At 32.4% G+C, this 25,743-nt stretch overlaps 1 pseudogene; it reads right to left on the bottom strand.

Annotated features, from left to right (window-relative positions):
* Window positions 1-25,743, bottom strand: part of LOC149533976 (MADS-box transcription factor 23-like) — a 290,054-nt pseudogene that overhangs the window by 136,454 nt on the left and 127,857 nt on the right.

The raw sequence follows: 25,743 nt of genomic DNA, 5'->3' as shown, positions 1-25,743 counted from the left end.
GATCCTTCCCATCATGGATATGATGCAAAAGAATATTGTTTACTCAAAAACATTGATCTAGAAAAACAACTTCTTAATTGCATATCACATGATAGAACTCTCTATAGAAGTGCAAGTTGCTCTACATACGTGCAAAGTTTTACAAGAGAAATGGGATAAGAAATTAGCTCTCATACTTAAGGTACATTCTAATTTTCTTTCCTATATTGGTGTCTCCATGTAAATAAGTTTTGAATAAATCTTTGGCATTATTGTCAAAAAGGACAAGAGACAATATGTATATATGGGGAGAGAAAATTAGTATGCTATATATGGGGTGAGACAATAAAAGTGAGAGAGACACTTAATATGCCATATATAGTGAGAGATACTTATTATACTATGTATATTGTATGGGGGAGAATCATGCAAAGGGAGAAAAGTGTATATAGTAGAGAATTTGCAAATATATTATACTATATATACTTACAAAGAAATTTTTTGAAAAATCTAAAAAATAGTATACCTTAATGAGTCAGTATCACAATGTGATGTATATAAGTTTTGGCTAATAAGTATTTTTGTCACTTATGCCAAAGGGGGAGATTGTTGACATTTAGTCAAGTTTGTTATTAGTGACAATACTTATTTAGATTTTGTATGGTTTCCAAACTCATTGAATAGTCTACAGTGTTTGCCATGTAATTCAGTAGCCACCAAGAATTTTAGTGGTTACCAAGGGAATTTAGTTAGTGTGAAGTGCAACAATTCAAACTGAACATAATAAGGCAGTGTGAAGTCCAGTACTTCAACTTGAGCATTTCAGTGGTTACCAAGCTTTACAATTTCTACTGAGCTAGCAGTTCATGTGAAGCAAAGTTAGTGTTAACTAAGCTATGTGATTATTAGTGTTTACTAAGTGCAATCATGGTAAACATGTAATCCAATTTATACTGAGTTACATAGTATTTACCAAGTCACTAGTGCAAACTGAGTTCCAGACTACTTTGAGAAGATTAGTATGGACCGAGTTTCTACTTCTACTGAATGCACAACGATGTCGATTAGTGATAGTGGATGTCGTGTATCAGAACTTCACCAAGTCAGTCTTCAAAACCCAAGTGTCTTCATTTGGGCCAACTTTGTAATATTGGTGTTAACTTGTATATTGGCCAACTTTGTAATTATGTAAATTGAATTAATATATATGTAATGTAATGTATCACATCCAAGGTAGTATGTATGAATGAAAGTATGAAAGTGAAAATAATATGAAATAGAAGCATGCAAATGTGAATTAGCAGTACACAAAGTGTATTGCAAGGCCATATCAGCAAAGGAGTAGTACAACCATATTGTTACTTTCTAACAATCCTATTGTTACTTTCTAACCATTCTATCAATTAAAATATGTTAATTAATGTTGACCTAACAATCATTTGTAAATTCTTTAGTCAAGATGACATGCTAATAGGATGTTGTTAAGTCCTCGAACAAGGCCACTCCTAATAGGTTGATTAAATCCTTTAACAATGTCATACCTAATAGTGTGTATCATAACCTTTAATAGGGTTGGCTCCTGCCAGAGCTTATTTTAGAAGAGTGAAAAGTTGGTAGCATATTGCTGGTGTCTTTTCCCAAATTGGGTTTCCATGTTAAATGTTAGTGTTATAGTTGTGTGAATGTTATTTGAGATATTTTATTATTCATGATTTACAGTCTGTAAGTAGGTTACTATTGGGATACTAGACTACAAGTTTATATTATTGATAAGATGCTACAGAGACCGAGATATTTAAAGAATATACCTAATTTGTTTGAATTATTCAAAAGTTCAATTAGTACATTTAGACCTAAGGATAACTGATTCACCCCCCTCCTTCCCTCTCTCAATTATTTTAAATCTTTCCTACACTAGTTCTAGTGCTATTATGACAAAACTTTGTGTTTCCATCTCCATAAAAAAGCCAACACTCTCTAGATTTTTTTTTACAAAAAAAGTATTCCTTTGTAAGAACCTCTTCCAAATTTGCATGTAATTATTTTTCTTTTAAGAAACTTTCATTATCCATACCATTTTTAATAATAATGTCATTAATGTCGGCTAGATTTGTCTCAATATTTTCTTTTTCTTTGAAAATATCATTGAAGTTTTATTTATTCCAAGAGATTAAATTTCACTGAACATGTTTTAACTTAGATATAAATCTTAACATATTTGAACCTTCCACAGAGCATTCTTCCCACAAGTAAATGTCACAAAATTTATATAGATTTAAAATTTTCAAAAACATTTAGGAGAATCAATTAGAATCTAGAGTTAAATATTTAAGATTTGATAGAGGAGAATATTTTACATCATATAGGTTTGATAGATTCAACAAGAATTATGGAATTAGAAGGAAACCATTGCTTCTAGGACTTTGAATTGTTAATTTATACATTAAATATAATAAGAGAGAGGGGAGTGGATCAACATAAAATATAAATACACTAACTTCAATAGTTGCCACATAAAGAAACTAGCATATAATGAACACAACCATCAATTCATGAATACCCTAATTTTATAAATGAATAACCAACATGACCAGTTTTCCATAAATAATAATTTATTCATCTATATAATCTAATTACAAAATACTGTAGGAGCTCACTTCTCTAGACTTACAACCAGAGGCTCACTACAAATAAAACTAAATACAAAAAAGAGATCACTACTCTACACTTCCAAATAGAGGATCAATGCCAAAGGAGTAAGATATAACAACTAATTGGAAAATCCTATTCTCCTAGAGACAAGGTAAATAAAGAGAGACTCTCCTAATAATGCAATGGATCTTCACATCATTGTTAACCTTAGTATGATACCATTAATATCTTTTCTTATTTTCCACTATCATTAAACACTATTATATTGACTATATGTATTCATTGGTTTGCACACTCTCCATTTTCTTGACACAATTCTTTTTCCAAAATATAAACTATACTTACATATAGAATACACCATTGGAAATTACAACTAGGTGACCATGTCAAAGGAATATTAAGTAACAAGTCTGGCAAGGTACAACCAAAATAAAATTTCCTATATTCAAAAGCATCTAGAGTAAAACATATAATAAACACATTAAGATAAGAGATTAAAATTAAATTCTTAGATTACATATAGAATAAATAAATTGTAATAAGATGTATCCATTAAATGCAATATCCAATAGTTTTATGTTTTCTCCTCAATTAGCACAAATTTGAAAATGCATTTCTTATAATCTTACCATTGAAATTTGTAATTTTATATACATCAATGAAAATATATTGAAGAAATCTAATCTATATTGTTTGGTCCATACCTTGGATTCTAAGGCCCTCCAAAATACATTTGAAGTTTTCATTGGAGAAATTGGTTAGAAAAAATGAATATATTCTAAAATATGGGGTTACTTTTTCATCATTAGTTATTTTTGATTGCTCAATAGGCCTATATAATATTTCATGAAAAAATGATGAAAAATAGAAACCTTTCCAAAAATAGTATTTCTTACTATCAACTAAACAATATTTTTCGGGAGATGCATGATTTCTATTACTCCTTGGATGCTTTTGCATCAAAATCTAACCTAATACTAAAGAATTCCTAAAAGTGGGATTATAGTATGTAAAGAATTCTAGTTGGTTCTCTGAAGTAAGTTTTCATAGTATCTTGAAATAATACTCATGGTTCCTTGATTCATCTAAGAGTAATGGCAATGTAACGAATAACAAAAAATAGTGCTATTATTCCCAATGATGCATTCTTATGGAGTTACTACTCCCACAATCTTATGGGAAACCCATAGATGTGCCACATGTCCATATCATCCACCTCTCTCATCATCTTGAGACCCAAAGTTTGTTCCACACAATGCACAAAGGAGTGTCCTAGAATGGAACCAACCATATGCACATCTTCACATGTGACAATGATCAGGGATGGGGAGGTTTTTTAACATTAATTTTCATACACCTCTAGACTCAAAATATGGGTGACCTTCTATAGAGTAACAGTGATGTAATAAATGATTGCACATGATTTAATACCTTCTAAGTAGAGACCTATTCAATAGATGTTCATCCTTCAAAGGATAAGAAGGGGATGGTTGTGACCTAAAAATAAAGAAGAAGCAACCAACAATTTTTTTACTACCAATGATTACCAAGGGCATTCTATATCTATGACTTTAAAATTGAGAGGGAAACACATTTTAAAGAAAGGCTAATGAAAATTTTGAACTAGGATCAATTATTGTAATCTAGGGGATTCTTCTTTGTAATAGTTTTAAGATTTTCATCATTTTTTTGATTTATCAATATAATAATTCATTCCTCATGCCCTTTTCTCCCTCTTATAGGATCTCATTAACTTTATTAATGTTTTCTATACAAGCTTAAAGTTTAACACTTTAATTTGGATGGTTGTTGATTGGACTATACTCTTTTTTCTAATAGTTTTTATTCTTATATGTCATGTTTCATGTTTCAGAGTTCTAGGTTATGTTCTATATTTATTCATTTCATGCATTGATACCTTGCATAGAGTTAACTTGTGTACTCTGCAAGAAGGTCAGTTCATTGTCACAGTTTTCCATTGTAACCTCTTTATCCAATTTTCTCTCCCTTTTACTCCATGAAGAGTCAACTTCTAAAATCCTGGAGGTTTCTTAGAAATTTACAAATAAGTATCCCCCTACTCGTGAGGCTTACCATACTGACCACTCCACTCTCGGAGGAACCTTCGGGAGTCAAAATTTTCATAATTAGGCACATTTCTAGAGATATCAATAAAAAGGTATGACTATATACATATTATCTCATTCAAGATGAAGTATTATGATAAGATCATAAGGAAACTCTAAGGTATTAGTAGTTACATTATTACTTAGGATTTAACTAATGTTATCTAGTAAAAATATTAAAAAATATATAGTTTTCTACTTATATTTAAAAAATTCACTATTTAATGCAATTCCTTATTTTTCCACTATAATACGTGATTTTAAATTGACAAGTCTACTATAGTTTCTAGTAATATTTATGATACGTGACCTAAAATAAAATAGTATATCATTGGATTGTCTCCTAATTTAAAGAGAAGATAAAACCTCTAGAGGATGCACCACTATTTGATGCAATGTGTAATAATGGGCCACAGAAAAAGGAAATAAATAAAGAGTCCAAATTTTAATGAAAAAAAGATACGTATCTCAAGAAATGCAAAAAATAGGTTGATTTTAAGAAAACAAATTAATTCTAGGTTGGGGTGTTGCCTAAGAAATATTCTGAGTCCTAGTAAAGGCACAATAAGTTCTAAAGATGATATTTCTTGGTTTATAGTGATAAATCATCCAAAATAAATTATATAGAAATGATAATAATACTGATGGACTAATACCCTTCTCAAATGTGATAAATATTATCTTTAAAAGGGTAAAGCATCTAGGAGTGGACAAATAGTACATTGTAGGAGAATCTATCAAAATCATTAGATTCATTTATTTGTCAATAATTATTCAACCAAATATCAAGGTATGCTAATATTGAAGCTAAATGATTAGATTCATTTTGCTGTCAATAATCAATCGTCAATAAAACTATAAGTTAAAACAATATTGAGGTTCCAAGTGTAAACAAAATCACCTTTAACTATTTTAATTGATCATCCAAAACTAATATCTTGTCAAGTGATCTTATTAATGTACATATAGAAATATATTTGACCACATTTTAAGACATGGTAATTAAAGTTCAAACTATGCTACAATTGGACATAGTAATCTTTTTACTTTTACTTCATAGTGGAGAATGGTTGTAGGCTAGTTTCCCTTATGGGACTTTCGTACCAAGTACATGCTCCACTAGCCTGGGGTATAGGACTAGACTTTTCTCGCAAAGTTATCAATTCATGATGAACTTTGAAGCTATGCTTCAAATGTCTCTTGCACATGTTCCCCTCCCATTTCTACTTGTACCCGTGTTACTCTTGCTAGGTTTCAAACTATGTTTTCTCCTACCCATTTATCTCTAGATGATTTTGGGGCTTAAAGTCAATCTGTAGCTAAGCCGGTGGATTCTTTCAGTCCCTCTATAGTGGCTAGGGTCGCTATAGCTTCTACTTCTATGGCTCCTACTATTGAGCCTCTTTCCCCTACTGCTCAACCTCAGGTTGCTATGGGAAGATTTGCTATCTCTTATTCTAGTGTGGCTACCTATGAGGAAGGTATCGAGGGTCATGCTATGAAGTTGGGGCTCCATTCCAATGTACTTGTCTGTGTAAGTAAATGGATTCTAAAATAGTTGATGAGATTTCCACATATGTGGACAACTGCTTTGCTACAATTTCCATTTTTTGTTTTAGGGGATTTAAGCCCTCTCTATCAGATCCAGATGCTTGGATATCCAAATAATGAGAACCTATCATTTTGAATTTAGTTTAGATTTACCCTAATGGCAAGGGTCTTTTTAATAGTGATATTTGTTAATGTTGAGGATAGGAGTATCATCCTATGTCATGGTTTCTCTTGGGAGGAGAGGTTCCCCTGGTATAAGTATTTTGACCTATTGACTGAATCCTTTGATAAGATTCCTCTTTGGGTAAGGTTTCCAAATCTTCCCCTTCACCTATGGTTGGATTGAGTCCTCAAGGCTATGGGGGAAGCCCTTGGGGACTTCTTGCTAGTTTATTTTGCATCCTATAATGTTTTTAGGATGATGTATCCTCACATTCTTGTGGAGATCGACATCCCCAAGGGCCCCCCTGAAATGATCAAGTTGGCCTCTACAAAAGGCTATTGGATTCAGCTTCTTGATTATGAGGGTATTCCCTTCAAATGTAGAAAATGCCATAAGACTAGCCATCTCACTATGCAATGCTCCTTTGAAAAGGTCAAACTAAATAAATTACCTTCTTGGTGGTTGGGGGTTTCAGATGGCCACTATACAGTTTAGAAAGTTTCTACAGTTGGGAATGGGTTGGATGGCTCTTCTCAAGAAGATCATTTTTTGGTGGACGATTTTGTTGCTATCTCTGATGATTAAAATGATGTCCCTTTGGTGGTGACTAAGAATGTTGCATTTGTCCCTTCTTTGGTTGCCAAAATTGTCGATTCAAATGATGCCCCTCTTGTGGCTCTGTCTTACAACAATGCTACTATCCCTTCTTCTGTTGATGTCTAGATTCCAAGTGGTGTTGCTGCTTTAGCTATTTTATCTCCTGTAGCAAGAGTGTTGGGGGATGGTTGTGAGTCTGAATGCCTTCATTAGTAGGTGGTCACTGGGAAGGTGGAGGATGGTTAGACAACAATAAAAGGAAAAGGAGTCAAGTTCTCAAAACCTTTGTTTGATGTCTTTCTGATGGGGACACGAACCAAGCACAGAATGGACACAACAGGAAAGGGAAAATTTTATTAACTGTGAAAATATGCTAGTACATTCAGTACAGAGATAATAGACTTCAAAACATTCCCTAAGGGCTTGTACAATAGTATAAATCTAGAGATAATTTCTTCTCCCAGTACCTCCTCTCAAACTCCACTCCGAATTGCCTTTTACAAAGCTAGAAATGTTCTTAAATAGACCCCAGAGGGTTAAGGATTAGGAATACATTCTAGAAAGTGCTAGTAGGCATCCACCGACCTAATAGAAGGCTCTAGAAGTCGCATTAGAAGTCAGCGCAAAATAAGAAGAATCTAGAAACGGTAACCAAACTTTTGGGAGACATAACTTTTGAGTCGTAGCTCCGATTGACGAATTGTTTACATTTTCGAAAAGTTCTTGAAGTGCTCTATAGCCATATTGACCAGCTTCGCTCATTTTCCATTTTTTGGCCCTGTTCGAGGTCATTTAATGCCCCTAATCTTACTTTGAAGCATTCTCAAGAGGTCTCGAGAAACTAAAAAATTGCAATAACTTTCAAACCGTAGGGCCTTTTGACCTGATTCTTTTTTTGGAATGCTCTAAATTACAATGAAAATCTTTCGACCAATTTACACCTTCTAGTTGACCAAAATGATGACTCAATTAGATACTCCTATTTTTTTGGCATTTACACGTATCCCAAGGTGATTAAAAACTCTAACCCAGAACACTAATAGTGGAACTGTGAGAGTTGAACCTTTATTTGACCCAAATGGGTATCCAGAAATGAAAACACATGAAACAAAAACCAAGTCTAAGTACTTTTTTGGATGACACAGGATTGCCCTTATACCTTTGGATGCTTCTACATCACTTTCAATTCTCAAAAGATGGGACCAAAATGTAAATCTTGAGGCTCGGTATCGTAAAAGGTTTCAGGTCCTTCCAGAACATGATGCTCGCCTGCTCTTTTAGATGTTTCCCTTTTTGTTTGGCTCTCCTATCCTTTTAGGCCCATTGTTTTTGTGTTGTCTATAATGGTTTTGGACTTAATGTCTATTTCTTTTGTAACCATTAGGTTCCAGGCACCATTTAAAACCCGTTTCACTTAATCAAAAGAGAAATAGTAATTTTTTCTATTGATAATGATCTTACAATTATCTTTTTTCCGCCTTTGATATAGAAACTAATTAATCAAATTATTTTTAGCATCTAAATTAGGAATGGTAGAATACGGTATCACACATAGCCTCACAAGTCTATATTAAGGATTTGGTTGCATAATTAGTAGTACTAAACCAACATACATTCATTTTCCTTTCATTCCATTTAACCACAAATAAAATTAATGTTTTGAATATCTAAACATAAAATAGATATTGATATCTATATGATTAAATTTTTATATAATTTAATTGGTTTAGGTCTATGAATAAGCCTATGTAGAATAATTTATATAAATATGTTAGTGATACTTTGCAAATATAATACACATTGAATAACAATTAAAGAAATGATATCTTATACATATGCAAAAACATAGGATTCAATTACCTCAATATTTAAAATTTCTCCAAAGCTTTCACAATACTTGTTGAAGATCATCTTCATGCTTTAGGAAACAAAAATTCAAATTAATATAGAGAAAAAAATTTACAAACAAATTATATTATTTAAGTTACTTATAAGATAATTAACTAAATATGTTTAGATATCAAATAGTATCATGTACAAAATTCATAAAACAATTTAAAATAATATAGAAAACTTTTTAAATTCAAAATTATAACCAAAAATTCACTTCAATATAAAAATAAACACACAAATATATAATGTATGTGTACTCTTACTAATGATATAAGTATGAATAAAGAATAATTGTAATAATTAAACATGTAAGTTATATATTTTGATAATTTTTTTATAAAACAATAATAAAATTTATGATTTTGTAAGAGTTATAATAAAACATGCTCAATAGAGAGAGAGAGAGAGAGAGAGAGAGAGAGAGAGAGAGAGAGAGAGAGAGAGAGAGAGCATGTGTGTACTAATGATATAAGTATGAATAAAGAATAATTGTAATCATTAAACATGTAAGTTATATATTTTGATAATTTTTTTGATAAACCAATAATAATTTTTTTGATTTTGTAAGAGTTATAATAAAACATGCTCAATAGTGTGTGTGTGTGTGTGTGTGTGTGTGTGTGTGTGTGTGTGTGTGTGTGTGTGTGTGTGTGTGTGTGTGTGTGTGTGTGTGTGTGTGTGTGTGTGTGTGTGTGTGTGATATAAAATTTATGATTTTGTAAGAGTTATAATAAAACATGCTCAATAGTTTGTGCATGTGTGTGAGTGTGTGCGCGCATGTGTGTGTATGTGTGTGCATGTGTGTGTGTGTGTGTGTGTGTGTGTGTGTGTGTGTGTGTGTGTGTGTGTGTGTGTGTGTGTGTGTGTGCACGCGCACACGTGCGTGCATGTGTGCGTGCATGTGTGTGTGTTTGTGTTTGTGATTTTTTTTGTAATAACATATCATCGAGTGTTATGATATTATGTGATTTTTTCTCATAATTGATACCTTGTCAATATTTATTTATTTCTTAATTGACATTGATTGAAATATATTCAAGGTCACCTCAGCTCAATCTTTAGGTAAGTATGAATTAATGTGAAACTAGCTTTTCTAAATTAAACTCATAAATTGCTCATCCTATTTTACTGGCTCTTACAATAACACATGTTTGTACATGTACCTTTTAGTGTTATTTAGACATTTGATATATAATTAATTGGTCTATCCCATAACACTTGAAAATAAAAATATCATCATATCATACTTCAATTGCTAAAGGGCACATAGATTATATCTGCATATAGACCATATAATTTTTTAAAAACTTATTGTAGGCTAGTACTATTGCATTCACTTTGTCAAACTACTAAATTAGTTCAATATCAATCAACCAATACGAATGAACTATTTTTATGATAATTTCAAATATTTATAAAGTTATTATATTAATTTTTTACTTTAATGTCTTATATATATTATTTTTGTGAAAGATAATTAGTTGATTTCATTATGTTTTGTAGTACCCCTTTTCTGGAGGCTCTCTTATATTGATTTATTTTCACCTTCATTTTTGGCTAGCTAATACATTTTATTAATATTAATATTTTTACGTTTTATGAAATCATTTATAGATTACTTTAATAAACTACTATATATAAATAATTACTTTTAATGTTAAAATAAAATTAGCTCAATCGAAATTCTTAGTATCATTTTAGTGGTTAGTAAAGAAAAAGAATAATTTAAATTAAACAAGCATATTAAATTACTAAAAAGAAACTTTGTAGTACTAAAATATAATATAATCCACAATTTAATACTAATAGTAATTTGATTATACACCTATTATTTAATCTTTGGTTTACTTTATCTTTAACTATTACAAATTTAATTGTGTTTGGATTGTTATAAATTTACTATAACAATTCTATTTTAACAACTATTATCATACATAGTAATTTTTACAATGCGCTTTAAGGGTAAGTACAACCATGTGGCTCTTATTACATCAATCTAGCCTAACAAAAGAGATTCAATAACAAAAAAATTATTCACCAGTCAAGTTTAAAATGTCTTAAACAATCTCTCAAAGGCACTAACTTAACAAACTCAAACATTTAAGAACTAGATAGAAGTAAATTTTCACAAATGTATTCAAACACATTATTTTGGCACTACACAAATTATAACATTAAAAAACTTGTACTAAAAGTTGAATCATATACCTTTAAGGTAATATATATTATGAAATAATATTTATTCTTAAACAAAAGAGAAATTAATTCTATAAGGATTCAATGTCATTCTTCAAACTCCTAGTTCCTATATATACTATTCTTTTTTTTTTTTTTTGGCAAAAGTGGGCTAGCCACTAAATATATTTATTAATAAAATTGGTTCAAAGAGCTCAACCAGGAAAGAACCAGAAAGAAAACCTAGAATCATTGCTTATATACAAATCTACATAAAGATATTTGTTGATATTTACAATAGATATTGTATCGACAAAATCAAGGCTCATAAAACTATACCATTGAGAACTTTGTCCTGAGTCAAGCTTTACATCTAAATTTTATGAGCATGATAAACAACTTTTAGATGCAATCAATGAATGTAATTGTTCGAATTGTTCAATAAATGAGTTGGGTTGATGTGTGTTAACTATGACACCATCACACATGAGATTAGATATGAAATCGACCACTTTATTTACTTCTCGCAGGGTATGTGATATGGTAACTTCTGAAAATTGATCAATCAAGTACCAAATTTGCTTGAAGATATATTGCAAATGCCATGAATAGGATTGTCGTTTAATGCAACTATTAATAACCATTTGAGAATCACCTTCAATATAGACTGTGAAAATTACCTATTTTAAGCAGTACAAGGCCTGCCAAGAGAGCTTGTGTTTCTACTAAATTATTTATCCCATCTGACAGCGGGGAGGATGAAATTGCTAGAACTATACCTTTACTATCTCTGACACATGCCCTGAGACCTGATTTACCTAGATTTCCCCTTGAAACGCCATCAAAATTAAGTTTCACTATACCCGACTTAGGAGGTAGCCATTGCACAACTACTCTATCTATCTTGGAATGTTGATTGTTGCTAATTCCACTCCCCCATGGAATAAGAAGAGATTTCCACTCTCGAATGATGAAACTGTCCCAAACTGAGATTGTAGGGTTGATTTTGCATCTAAAAAGGCTTGCATTAGTGACTTCTGATATAGACTTTACAATGCCTTGTAACACTATTTCTTTCTTTGCAAATTCATTTCTAAATATCCTCTTATTCCTCTCCCACCAAATAGCCCAAATAACCAAAGCTGGAGTACATATCCAAATTCCTACAAAATAATGCTTTCAAAAAAAGAAGTGGCCAAGATTGAAAAATCTCCCAAAGGTTATTTTGAAGACGAGTATAATAATGAAGTTTTCTGAGAACAAAAAACCAACAATCATATGCAAATGATCAGGTGACAAACAAGTGATCCACTGATTCATATTCTTCATTGCACAACACACATTTAAATGGAGGAGCAATAATGAACTTAGTTAATCTGTCACTTGTAAGAATTCTGTGTTTAAGTGCAAGCCATGCAAAACATCTAGCTTTTGGAAGAACAACATGGTTCCAAAAAAATTTATAAGCTCTAGATGGATTCTTTTGTGTAGCCATTCTCTGTAACAACTTATACCCCTCTTTGACTGAATAGCAATCATCTTTAGCTGGAGCCCAAAACAATCTATCTTCCCCATTTGAAATGTAAAAAAGTCTCTTGTCTAAATAGTCCCTAAACATTTGTTTCTCTTGAATAGACAAAGACAGGTGATCTGGATTTTTCCAAGTGACTTTACTAGAATAGGGACAAATTTTATCTATAAAATCAATGACTCTATTACCCCAAACTGATTCTGAAATGTTCATTATGTTCTGAGAAAACTGCAAAGTATGAAGAGGTGGAAATCCATTCCATGAGTCCCTCAAAAAGTTGACTCTATCTCCCTTATTCAACTCCCAAGAAATATATTTAAGAAAAATATCTTTGGAAGAGATCATAAAATCCCAAATCACAGAGCCTTTAGGGGGATTAAGAATTGAAAACATTCTTGTGGGGTCATTATTATCTAAATAATTTTGTTGCATTATCTGACACCATGTTGATTGAGGTTTAGTGTACATATGCCAAATGAGTTTCCCACCAAAAGCTGCATTTCTCTTAGTCAAATCATGAATACCTGCTCCACCAATGGTTGGAATATGAGCCATGTCATGAAGTGATACAAGCCGAATCTTTTTATCCCCATTCATATTTCCTGCCCAAAGGAAGCCTCTAATCAAGTTTTGGATTTGTAATAAGATTGATGCCGGCGCTTTAAGGACTGCAATATAGTAATTTGGGTTTGCTGAAAGTACTAATTTTATAAGTAGAATTCTTCCTGCTAAAGAAAGCCATCGGGCTTTCCAAGCTACCACTCTAGACTTAATTCTTTGAATAACAAAATTCCAATAGCTTGTCTTATTTGATCCCATGAAAAATGAAATTCCAAGATATGTTGATGGAAGAAAGTCCTCTGAAAATCCCAAAATTTTAACAATTCCTTTCGAGATCACTTTATTGGTGTAGAAAATAAATATTTTTGACTTATTTGAATTGATTTTCTGCCCTGAGACATCTAAATACAACTCCAAAATCTTCTTTATTTGTCTAGCTTCTGACACTTGTGATAGACCAAACAAGAGTGTATTGTCTACAAATAAAGAATGTGTAATGGAAATAGATGTGCCAGTAATGTTTTCTCCCTTCCATTTTCCTTAAAGATGATAGTGCCTAATGGTTCTACTAAAGGCTTCAGCCATGATGATAAACAAAGCTAGAGAAAGAGGATCTCCTTTCCTAATTTCTTGAGTAGAAGAGAAGAAACCAGAAGCTGTCCCATTAACAATGACTGAAAACCAAGCCCCAAAGATACATGCTCTTATCCATTTACACCATTGATTTGAAAAACCCATCTGCTAGAGGACCTGAAGAAGAAATGACCAGCAAACTCTTTCATAGGCCTTCATCATATCTGGCTTGATTACGAAAGAAGGAGACTGATTTGTACTTATAGAATGAAGAACTTCATGAGCAACCATTGCTCCCTCCATAATTTCCCTACCAGGAACAAAAGCCCCCTGCTCTGAAGAAATTAGCTTTGGAAGAAGATACTAAAGACGAGAGTATATTACCTTCATTATAATCTTATATGTAAGATTACAAAGAGAGATAGGCCTAAAATCAGCAAATGTTTTGGGCTCTTTCAACTTAGGAATAATTGCAATGTTGGTGGTATTAAAATACTTAAGCATTGATTTGCACTTCCTAGAATCTTCCACTGCAGCCAAAACATCAAAAAAAATAAAATCCCAGCTGCATTGGAAAAATAGTGCCATGAATCCATCAGGACTCGAAGCTTTGTCCGAAGGGAATGAAAAGACAACCTTTTGAAGTTCTTGTAATGAGATCGGTTTCTTAAGAATATTATTATCTTTTGGAGACACCAATTTTGGAATGGCTTGAAGAAGATATGCCACTTGTGAAGGGGAAGGTGCTCGAAATTCAGCTGGTGCAAGAAGATTCTTAAAAAACCTAACACCTTCCTCTTTAATATGCTAGGAGTTTGTTAAGACATTACCTGTTACTGAGTCCTTAATATTAAAGATTGTTTTGGCTGCTCTTTTTTGCTGTGCTGAAGCATGAAAATATTTAGTATTCTTATCCTCTTGTTGAAGCCATAACTCCCTAGACTTTTGATGCCAATATTCCTCTTCTCTTCCACACAACTCTTCCCACTCATTCTGAAGATTTTTTTGTTTAATATATGTATCATTTGTCATCCCATTTTGAATGATATCAGTGTGAATATCCTCCAATTGTACCCTGACAATCTCTTTTTGATTGAAGACATTTTTGAAGATATCTCGATTCCATTGTTTAATGTGATTTTTAATATGTTTCATCTTCCTTGCAAACTGATGCATCTTAGAACCCGAAACAAAAGGTGCACTAACCCACCACTACTTAAGATGCTGGAGAAAATGTGGATGAAAAAGCCACATACGTTCAAATTTGAATGAGGATTTACCTTGATAATGCTTAATATCTGCAGCTCGAGTAAGTGATAAGGTGATTGGGTAGTGGTCTGATTCTGGATATGGTAAAATATCTGCACTAAGCTGAAATTGCTGCAATTTCTATTCTTGAGACAACAAGAATCTGTCAAGCCAAACAGCAATCTATGCAAAACCATCTCTCCTATTTGACCAAGTATACTTTCCTTGAGTTGGAGGAATATCCATAAGCCCATTATTATCAACAAAATTGGAGAAATCTCCAATTGTTCAAAGAGGAGGAGAGATACCACCTATTTTTCATCCTGACTCAACACTGCATTAAAATCTCCCTCGAGAATGATTAATTGAGTTTGCTGTGATTGTATTTTCTGAGTCAAGGTATCCCAAAGTTTTAACTTCTCTTGTGTAGAATTTGGCCCATAAACATTAATAATGAGAAATGAGATTTCAAAATTTGAGATTTGCACCATTTGCCAATTTTGATGCTGATGAATGAGCTGGCCTTGAATTAACAAAGGATTCCACAAAATTGCAAGTCCTCCTGAAGCTCCAATACTTGGTGGATGAAAGGAAGATCACTTTGACCATTTGAATAATGTCTTTTCATATGATTGTTGCGAAAGTTTTATTTCTTGAAGCAACACAATATCTAATTTCATATCATCTATTAAGCATTTGATCCTTTTTCTTTTGTTAGAGGCATTAATACCTCTAACATTCCAAGAATTTATCTTCATTGTGGACAACGAGAACATTTTGTTCTCCTTGTCACTCTCTTAGAAACCACAAACTTGTCATCCAAAGTAGTTTTAATACCAGTGGCAATTTCAATTCTAGTCTTGAATCCTTTAGGCCATCCTCTTGATTTTGGAGTTTTAATAACTCTTTGTTTCAAGGAAATAGATTGAGCAATTGGGAGAGTTTGATTATAATCATAAAGGTCTAAAGGAATTTCTAAAGAAATTTCATCTGTCTGATCTTGCAAAGAATCCTTGTTGTTCTTAGTCTATCCCAAATTAGTATCCTCATGGAGAGAAGAATGATTAATTACACAATCTTGTATGTTGTTATATATGGATTCTTCAATTCCCAATGGGTCCTTAGCAATTATAATATCTTCCTCAGGCCAAGTAAAAAAAACATTTGAAATATTCCCTGTAACAAATGAGTTCTTACTAGCCTGTAAACAATGAGAAGACTTATGAAACCAAATTTGATATTGCTGAAATAAATCATACAACTATTTCTTGTTGTGGTTAACACCTGGGAAGCCTTCCTCTTCTACAATATCAAAAATTATGTTGGAGGCTATTTTTGAAATAATTTGTTCTTCAATTTGCTAAGTCTTCCAATTAGCCAATCCTTTACAAATGTTAGAATCTGATGGTTGAATGGGCAATAAAGATAGTGTATTTGGAATATTCATATGATATGTAATGAAAGTATCTCTCTTGAAAGGAACAATAGCAGTCCTATCAGAATGCTCCATCAGAAAAAGAACGGAAGGAATAAGTATTTTTAACAAATAGGAGAACATTGCATCTGAAAATTTGTAATGAACATAAGATGTGGATGTGTCTGGAATGGTATCATGATGTGGAGTACAGAAATCTTCTACTACAGGACCTTTTCCAGCTGAAATTTGAGGATCTTCTATTAATCTCTGAAATGTGCAAATTTTTGGATCTGTAGTATGATCAGAGCATGCTTTTATTGAATCTTGAACACCATTTAGACATTGGGTGTTAAAATGCCCAAGAGTAGATTGGAATCTCTAAATTGTGTTTGCATCCTGAACTAGAATAGGTTGATTCCATAATCACCATGGAGAATTAATCTGAATATTAGATGGGATGATTTTTCTCATATCTAGAAGCACACAGACTCTGACACATAGATATGGTCGATCATATGGAATGAGATCATGCTTCAAGAAGATGCCAATTTTATTTGCAAGAACTTCAATAATATTCGGATCCCTGTATTCTAAAAGCAATCATGGAAAGGAAATCCAAAATGGATAGAACTAAATCTCTAATGATTATAGGTTAAAATTTTGAATCCGGATCATAGTATACAAGCCATACCCCAAACAAAACAACTTGTTAAATCTATACACACAATCTCTAGCTTCTTTAGATTCAAAAATTGCAACAAAAAATTGAGATTGCTAGTCTATATAAAACACATCTTTAACACCTATCTAGTTTTTAAAAGCCCACTGTTTAATATCTGAAATGTCAATGGAATCCAAATTGATCTTACCAATGAGAGTAGATTGTGAGAGAATACCAACCGATTCTTGCAACATGTGACTTGGAAATGTGATAGATAGGTGATCAATTATATGCTGCTGAATTTGATGTGTTGTACTATCTAGGCAGGATTTCTTTCACCAAACTAGCCTTTGCCTCTTTGGTTTGAAGGGACCTCGGTTTGAATCGGGCAAGGAGTCTGAATGCAAAGTTTGAACAGTGGCATCAACCAACTTAACAGGATCTTTACCAAGCGCTTCATTAGGAAAAATCCCTTCATTCAGGGGCTTGGTATTTAGTATGTGAATAGGGGACCCTAGTGGAGTTCCATAACAAATGTCGATGACAGGTTGCTTGTCAAAATGCCTAGGCCCTGATGAAGAATGACTTCTTTTCTAGCTATTGCGATCTTGCGAATGATGCCCTGGATGAAATCAATTTGAATTTGTGGTATTCTGCCTAAAATTTTTCAAGTCCCTCTTTTTCAAAAATCTTTGCATGACCCATTTAGATGTCTCACCAAATTCATAAGAAGAAAAACTTTTCCAATTCTATTTGTTACATCCTTCATCAACAATTGGAATCTTCATCTTCAGCACTGAATCTGGAACTCCATTTTCAGAAGATTTACCTCGATGATCAGTGAAGCATGGATTGACAAAAAAAGGCTTTGCAGGTTGAACCATTGCCTTTCCATGAAAAATAGACTTAAAACCCTAACCTGAGTTCTTTACAGGAAATTTGCAACTCTAAAATTAGGAAGAATGCATGACAGCCTTAGCTGGTTGAACAACAGGTGTGGAGGAAAAAATTTGAAGTGGATCCATTATGGTCTAAATCCCTATTTCGAGACTTGATTTTTTTTTTTTTTACTATAGTCTTGTGCTCTTAAGTTGGCACATTTAGTTTGAATGCTAGCAAAGCAATCTATTTGATGTAAGTTGATAAACAATTCAAATATATGTGCTTCCACTTCTTTGAGGCCTCCTATTATTCTATCAAATAGGTCACATGCACTGTATTGTTCCCACATAACATGTTTCATATGTGTTGTCACATTTCCTTCAGGCATTTTTTGCGCATTATAGTTGCTCTTGAGCTTTAAAAAAGTTTCAAGAAATCCATTTTCTGTAGAGATTTATATTATTGTACACTTATGACAATCTGCCAAATGTTATGCATTTATAATTTGAGACCATCGCAATCAATGATATGTCATTGTCCTAAGACATTTTGAAAAACACTCCACATGCAAACTATTTGATGCATTCTTTCAAATGTCTCCTCGCTTCCATCTCCAAAGTCGGCCTGGCTCTGATGGATTTAGTCAAAGTCACTGTAAGTTTTGGTAAATTTGGCACGTATCCCTCTATGAAAACTTGTGGTGAATTTGGTCCCACTCCAGAAAATTTGATATGGAACAGGATATGTAGTGAATCAAACTAGACATTGCCAAGGCTAGAGGTCAATAGAGATTAGCTATCAGCTCTTCAAAGACCTTCAATCATTTAGCTTTGTCACTTATGTAAGCGACCTCCCATCCTTTTTAATTCATGATATCTATCTCTGAGAATAATCTCCCAATGCACACATCACTAGTTGATAAAAAAATGAAGCTCTGGCTCATAACATGGCTGCAACAGATTCAGCTAAAGGTATTATAATGAGTCGATCTGAAGCTCCAATCCTCTACATTTACAAATCCTCCAAAAATTTTAGGTGCCGAGGATCTCCAGCATTACCTCGCACTAATGCTAAACTCTGACAACTAGATGAAAATTCCTACGATGGGAAAAATCGTTCAAGCCACAAAAAATTCCCTTCATTTCCAAACCCTCTAAGTTGTTCTCCAAAACCTATGTTTGTCCTGTTCTATATATATATATATATATACTATTCTTAAATTTATTATAAATATTTATTCCAATATCTCATAATCATCCATAATCACTTAAAGAGAATTACTCTATCAAAGGAAATTTTTACAGGCTAATTAGCACCAAATATTATTGACCCTTAATATATGAAAAAATTGAACAATATATTAAGTAGTGTGACTAATATTAATGACCCCCATGCCTACCACTTGATTAGAATTCCTTAATATTTTAGATATTATCTAGAGCTCTCCAATGCATTTTTATTAGATTGAAATGAATGTCATGAGAAAAAGTTATGGCCCTCACAAGTTTGAAGGCATTGTAAAGGTTAGTTCATACATGGGATACTCATAGACCGTCATGTTGTATGATGTTGATGACACATGACATTGTAAACTTAAGATGTGGCCATCCTTCCTACATTTTATACAGTTGACCAATTTTCAAAAAATCAAAAATATCATGGCTTTTTCTAAAAAACTTTACCATTTCATCTTCATCATCTATATAGTTTGTAGTAAAAAATGACAAAAAAATTGGAAAAATATCACTACATTTTCTATGAATTTGGAAAGAATAATTTTTTTGACATTGTTTTGTCTTTAGTGCATTTTGTCTAGAGATTAGCATGTCCTCTAAACTTATGACATGTGGAAAAAAATCGTGACACAAACTAAACAAGGTAATTTAATGTTTTCATCACTAATCTACATGCTTTCACATATAGGCAGATGGATTCATTTAAATTTGACATTAATCATAAAGTTGTATTTAATGCTAAAGTACATTCAATAGGATTTTTCCCCCATAATTGACCCCATTCCATTAAATACCTTTATCAATAAAACACACACGTGCACATTGCAAATATATGGGGGAAATTTATCTTTATTTTGTGACCCAATGCTCAATAAAATGTCGATTAAAGTACTCACATATGTATTTGACCCAATAACCTATATGAGAATAAGACTGATCATTTACATAAAACATAAAAATAGGTTTTGATATGGGTTGAAGCATATTTAAGTTACACCTTATTAGTTCCTACCATAGGTAGGATATTATAGCATTCATGGAATGCCAATTTATTTTTTCCTTTAACCAATCAAATCATAGAGTTTTTACAAATGTTGGTACCTTTGTAATGTTATAATTTCTATTTCTTTTATAAATTTATTATGAATATTTTATTTCATTCCTTATTAGTTAGTACAATGAACTGTCATGAGTCCCAACAGTTTCTAATAATTACTTTGAAATAAAAATCATATATTTCTCCTCAACTTTTTCCTTTTCCTATTAAAATTATGATAAAATTAATTAATAGTAGGTGGTTGCAATTAAATGCATAAAGTAAAAAATTTGTCATCATCTATTTAGACATAAATTCAATACAAATTTTTCATTGCTATTTCCCAAAGTTGTGTCTTAAGATATTCATTATTCTAATTTCATTTTCAATTAATAATAGTCATTTTGAGAGGACATTTTTTATATTCATAAGTTAGTAAACCATGTTAATATTACTTTTTTCTACTATATTTTAAAAAACAATATTACTAAAGGTAGGAACTCGACGCAATGTGTCCTTGTTAGAAAGAAAATAAAATGTGATGGAGTAAGCTTGTGACCTTGCTGATATAAATGATAAGTATTTTCATAGCTACATTTGTCTATTTTTGGAGAGAAATACACATATTCTTATGTATAAGTAGTTTTGAAGAAGTAAATATTCTTAATATTATGATTATTTTTAGGAAGCATGTTATGAACTCTAAGTGAGTTTATATATTCTTAGAAGAATAAAAAATATTATATTGTAGGTCATTGTGTATGAAAGATATTTTTATGTATTTTTTTAATCAATATTAATGGATTTGTCACACATTTGAAGTTGACTAAAAATTGTATCCATTAAAAGGTGAACCTCATTATCAACTTGTAATGTATGGTCTTTATTCTATTATGGTTCTTATTAAATTTTGGTTTTTATATTTTATTGAATTCTATTTATTCAATTTGAAGTGTATAAATATTAAATAATGATATATCTTTCATAGTTACTATAAAAAATCATTATTGTCTAACTTGAAACATTTTATTTTTTACAGAAGGATGTCTCTACCCATTTGAAATCAATGAAAAAGGAACATATACATGCACTAAGTCAAATAAATCAAACAAATCTAAATAACTTGATGAAAATAATAGTTTGTTAGAAATGCTTTAGAATAATTGAGAGTGGGGGTGGGGGTGTTGAATTAGTTATTCAAGGTCCAAATGTCCTATTCAAACTTATCACTAACTATAGTGAGCCCATTCAACCATTCATTCATCCAAGCTTTAACTTTTCTAACCAGAAAGTTACTATAAATCAACATGCAAGTATTACACATAAGAAATCAACACTAAACATAGTGATTTATGTGGAAACCTAGTTTGGGAAAAACCACCAGTAACATGCTACTCCATTCTCACTCTTCTGAAGTGATGCCCTATGAAAGGCCTGCGTTGTTAAAGGCTTACTACACACTATCAAATGTGAGCTTTTTAAAGGATTTATCCACCCTATTAGAAGTGGGCCTAGTTAAAGGACTTTAGAACATTCACTTGGAATGCCACCCTGTTAAAGGATTTACAAATGGCTATTAAACCAACCTAAGTCCATAGGATTTTTAGATCTAAAACAATTGCTAGAGAGTATTAGAAAATCTTTGACCTGATTACAACATACAACTTATCTTGCAGATCTCGGATCACTTCTCAACTCAAACCATTGCTTGGCCTTCAATCACTACAACTCTGAAAACTTTCCCTCCTTCAGGCTTAGTCTTCTTTAATCTCCATACTCAATGCACTAGTGCAATCATCTCTTCATGACCACTTCCAGAAGCAGAGCCTTTGTGCTCTTCCTTCTCCTAGATGTCTTCTCTTTGACACCCTTCTAACCACTTTGCAGATTTGGCTATTCAGCATCAACAATATCAGCAGCTTTTGCTTCTTGGTCTATTACTCCTTAAATAGAAGTCTTGGAGTTCCTTTTCCCGATTTTTTCTTCCATTCTTTAATTTCAATTCGTATGGATTAGGTAGGATTCATTGCATCTAACCCATATTTTGTTTCCTCTAAAAACTTCTTAAATAATTCTTTAGAATTCGCCCAAAAATGGTTTACATAGAATTATGTGTGACCAGCTCATCATCCTTATCTTCCAACTTGTTCACAAAATTCAAGGCGACCACTTTGTTGGCTCAGATTTGGTGAATCTTCGTCATTTGAAATAATGTAGCAGCTTGACACTATTGAAATATTGGTGCTCAGTACACACTATGTTACTTGGCATCAACTATGTTTTTCTTGATGTTTGGCACCTAAAGATCACTCGGCACCAACTAAGATTTTTTTGATGCTCAGCACTTGAACTTTACTCGACACCTGAAGATTAGTAAGCACCAACTAAGAATTTTCTTGACTTCAACTAACTTGCTCGGCACCCACTAATGATCTTAGTTTAAGCTTTGCAGTCACCCTTGTTACAACTTCTTCCTCTAGTGTTTCTAAGTGTGACCAACCTCTGTATCTTTGAGTATTCTATCAATATATCATTTAACCATGGTCTTAACTTACCCTTGCACTTCATTACAACATCATAGCTCAACCTTTCCCTTAGGTGCTCTTGCTACATCTTGTTGACTAAATCCTCTTCATCAATCAACTAAGTGATAATACTTGGATCTTATAAGAAAATATCATTCCTACATATAACAGGTTTGACATCAATGACAAAACAATGATTGAAAAAATTCTTTTAACAACAATATTCCTTCTTTGCAACAATCTCCCTTTTTGGCATTGATAAGTCAAATGCCAAAAAGTAATTGTAACTTCACATCTTCTTCTACTATTGTGATTGCTTCATTTCTGCTTCTCCCTCTTGGCTGCTACATCCTTGTTCTTTGTTTTTCTCTCTATATTGTTCATCTTTTCCTATTCTAATCAACTTTTGATTATATTCATTTGATCACCAAATCATTAGCATCTAGTTAGTCTCTCACAACTTCTCCCTCTTTTCAAATTCTTTATCTTCAATAGTTGTTGATCAGTTTTCTTCTATTTCTCCATCTTTGACAACAAGGCCAAAGACATATTAGCATCCTAGTATGAAAGTGTAGCTTTTGCAAGTTCATTCAATTTTTCCCTCTGTCACCTTACTTGGAATTTCATCACTTCTATTACTTTAGGCATGAATCCCAAAGTAAGCATCCTCTGCATCAATGTGTAAAATCTTCAGTAATTAGCTCATTTGATGCAAAGCAGTCTTGTATTTTGCTTCAAGTAGCCTTGGCTAGGGATATCACCCCTAGCTTGCCTCTAAAATACTCAAAAGTATCTTTAGGTAGTTCTTTTGTGAATATGTCAGCAATCTATTCCTTTGAGCTAATATATTCTATCTTCACTTGTTTGTCTTCAACCAACTCTTTTACATAGTGATACTTGATTGCAATGTGCTTGGTTTTAGCATGAATTACAGGGTTCTTTGATATGTTGATAGCACTTGTATTATCACAATAAAGTATCATAGGCTCAGTTACCTCTTCCTTCATACCTTGTAGAAAATGTTTGATCTATACAATATTGGTGCAAATTGTAGCAGCTGCAACATATTCAGCTTCAGCAGTGGACTATGAGGTGCAATTTTGCTTTTTGCTAGTGCATGTAATCAACCTTTTTCCTAAGAAAAGTGCTCCTCCACTGGTTTTTTTTTTATCATCAATGTTACCTCCCCAATTTGCATCAGTGTAGGCTCTTAGTTCAAATTTTTCACTCCTCTTGTAGTACAAGTCAAAGTCATCAGTTCCTTTCAGGTATCTCATGATTCTCTTTACTGCCATTAAGTGATTTTCTCTTGGATTTGTAGAAAATCTTGCCACTATTCCAATAGCTAATGCAATGTCTAGTCTACTATGTACAACATATTGCATCTTTCCAATCATTGATCTATACAATGTCTGATTTACTTCAGCAGACTCATCATTCTTGAATAGCTTATGGCCTATTGCCATTGGTGTGCTAACTGGTTTTGAGTCTTCTAACCCAAATGTTTTGAGTATCTCCTTGATGTATTTTTGATTGGGTCACAAATATGCCATGCTTCAATTGATGTACTTGTAATCCAACAAAGAATTTGATTTCTCCAAATATTGACATCTCCAATTCATGTTTCATTTGATCACCAAATTCTTGCAAAGAACATCTTTTCCTCCAAATATTATATCATCAACAAAGATTTCTGATATCAAAATATCTTTACCTTTTTCAGCTTTGATGTACAAATTGTTGTTGTCATCTTTCCTCTCAAATCCTATCTTCATAAGATATTTCTGCAACCTCTCATACCATGCTCTTTGTGCTTGCTTCAATCCATAAAGTGCTTTGTGTAGTTTGTAGGCCACATCCCTATCCTTCTCATCAACAAATCCCTCTAGTTGTTCTATGTAGACTTCCTCTTCTAGTATATCATTAAAAAAAATAGATTTAACATCCATTTGGTACACTTTGAATCCTTTGTATGCAGCATATGCAAGTAATGTTCTTACTCCTTCCATTCTTGGAACAGTGGCAAATGTTTCCCCATAATCTAGTCCTTCTTCTTGTGCATAGCCTTTGCATACTAATCTGGTTTTGTTTCTTCTTATCTCACCATTCTCATCATGTTTTTTTCTAAACACCCATTTGGTACCAATCACATTCTTATCAGTTGGTCTAAGAACTAGGGTCCATATTTTGTTCTTCTCAATCTGATATATCTCCTCTTCCATGGCTTTATACTAGTCATCATCTTGTAGTGCATCTTTCATTGTTTTAGGTTCAACCTTGCTCAGCAAACATGATTCATTCCTGAGTCTATTCCTTGTCATTGGTCTAACATCCTTATCACCAGTTATTTGATCTACAAGGTGATGTCTCCTCACATACCTGGCTAATCTTGGTTCTGTTCTTCTTTCCATGTTTGATGCTTCAACTTTAGAGTCATTTTGTTCTTCTTCATTAGGCACTTCATCATTCCTCTCATGTATACTATTTTTAGAATTAGAATGTGCATTTTCTACATTCTGTAGCTTGGCTTATGAATGCAACTTGACATTCATAGGCTAAGACTCAGCAAATACTAAAATTTGTTGCTTATTTCCAACTTAATTTGCAGCATAGTCTTCAAAAGTCATTCCTTCATAGAAGTATACAAAGGATCTATAATCCTCTGATTGCTTGGACTCATCAACCTAAACTTTTGCATGCTCATCAAAATTTACATTTGCACTTTCCACAATCTTATTAGTCTTAGCATTCAAACATTTATATGCCTTACTTTTACTAGAGTATCCAAGGAATATTCCTTCATCACTTTTTGCATCAAACTTGTCATTTCTAATATCTTGTAGAATATAGCATTTACAACCAAATACTCTGAAATATTTAACATTAGGTGAGTGAACATACCATAATTCAAAAGGTGTTGTATTTGTACCTTTCTTGA

This window comes from Cupressus sempervirens, chromosome 10 (genome assembly GCF_028749045.1).
Source record: "Cupressus sempervirens isolate cs-2001-9-10 chromosome 10, ASM2874904v1, whole genome shotgun sequence".
Taxonomy (NCBI): Eukaryota; Viridiplantae; Streptophyta; class Pinopsida; order Cupressales; family Cupressaceae; genus Cupressus; species Cupressus sempervirens.
Note: the sequence above shows the minus strand (reverse complement) of the source record. Positions and strands in the feature narration are given on the sequence as shown.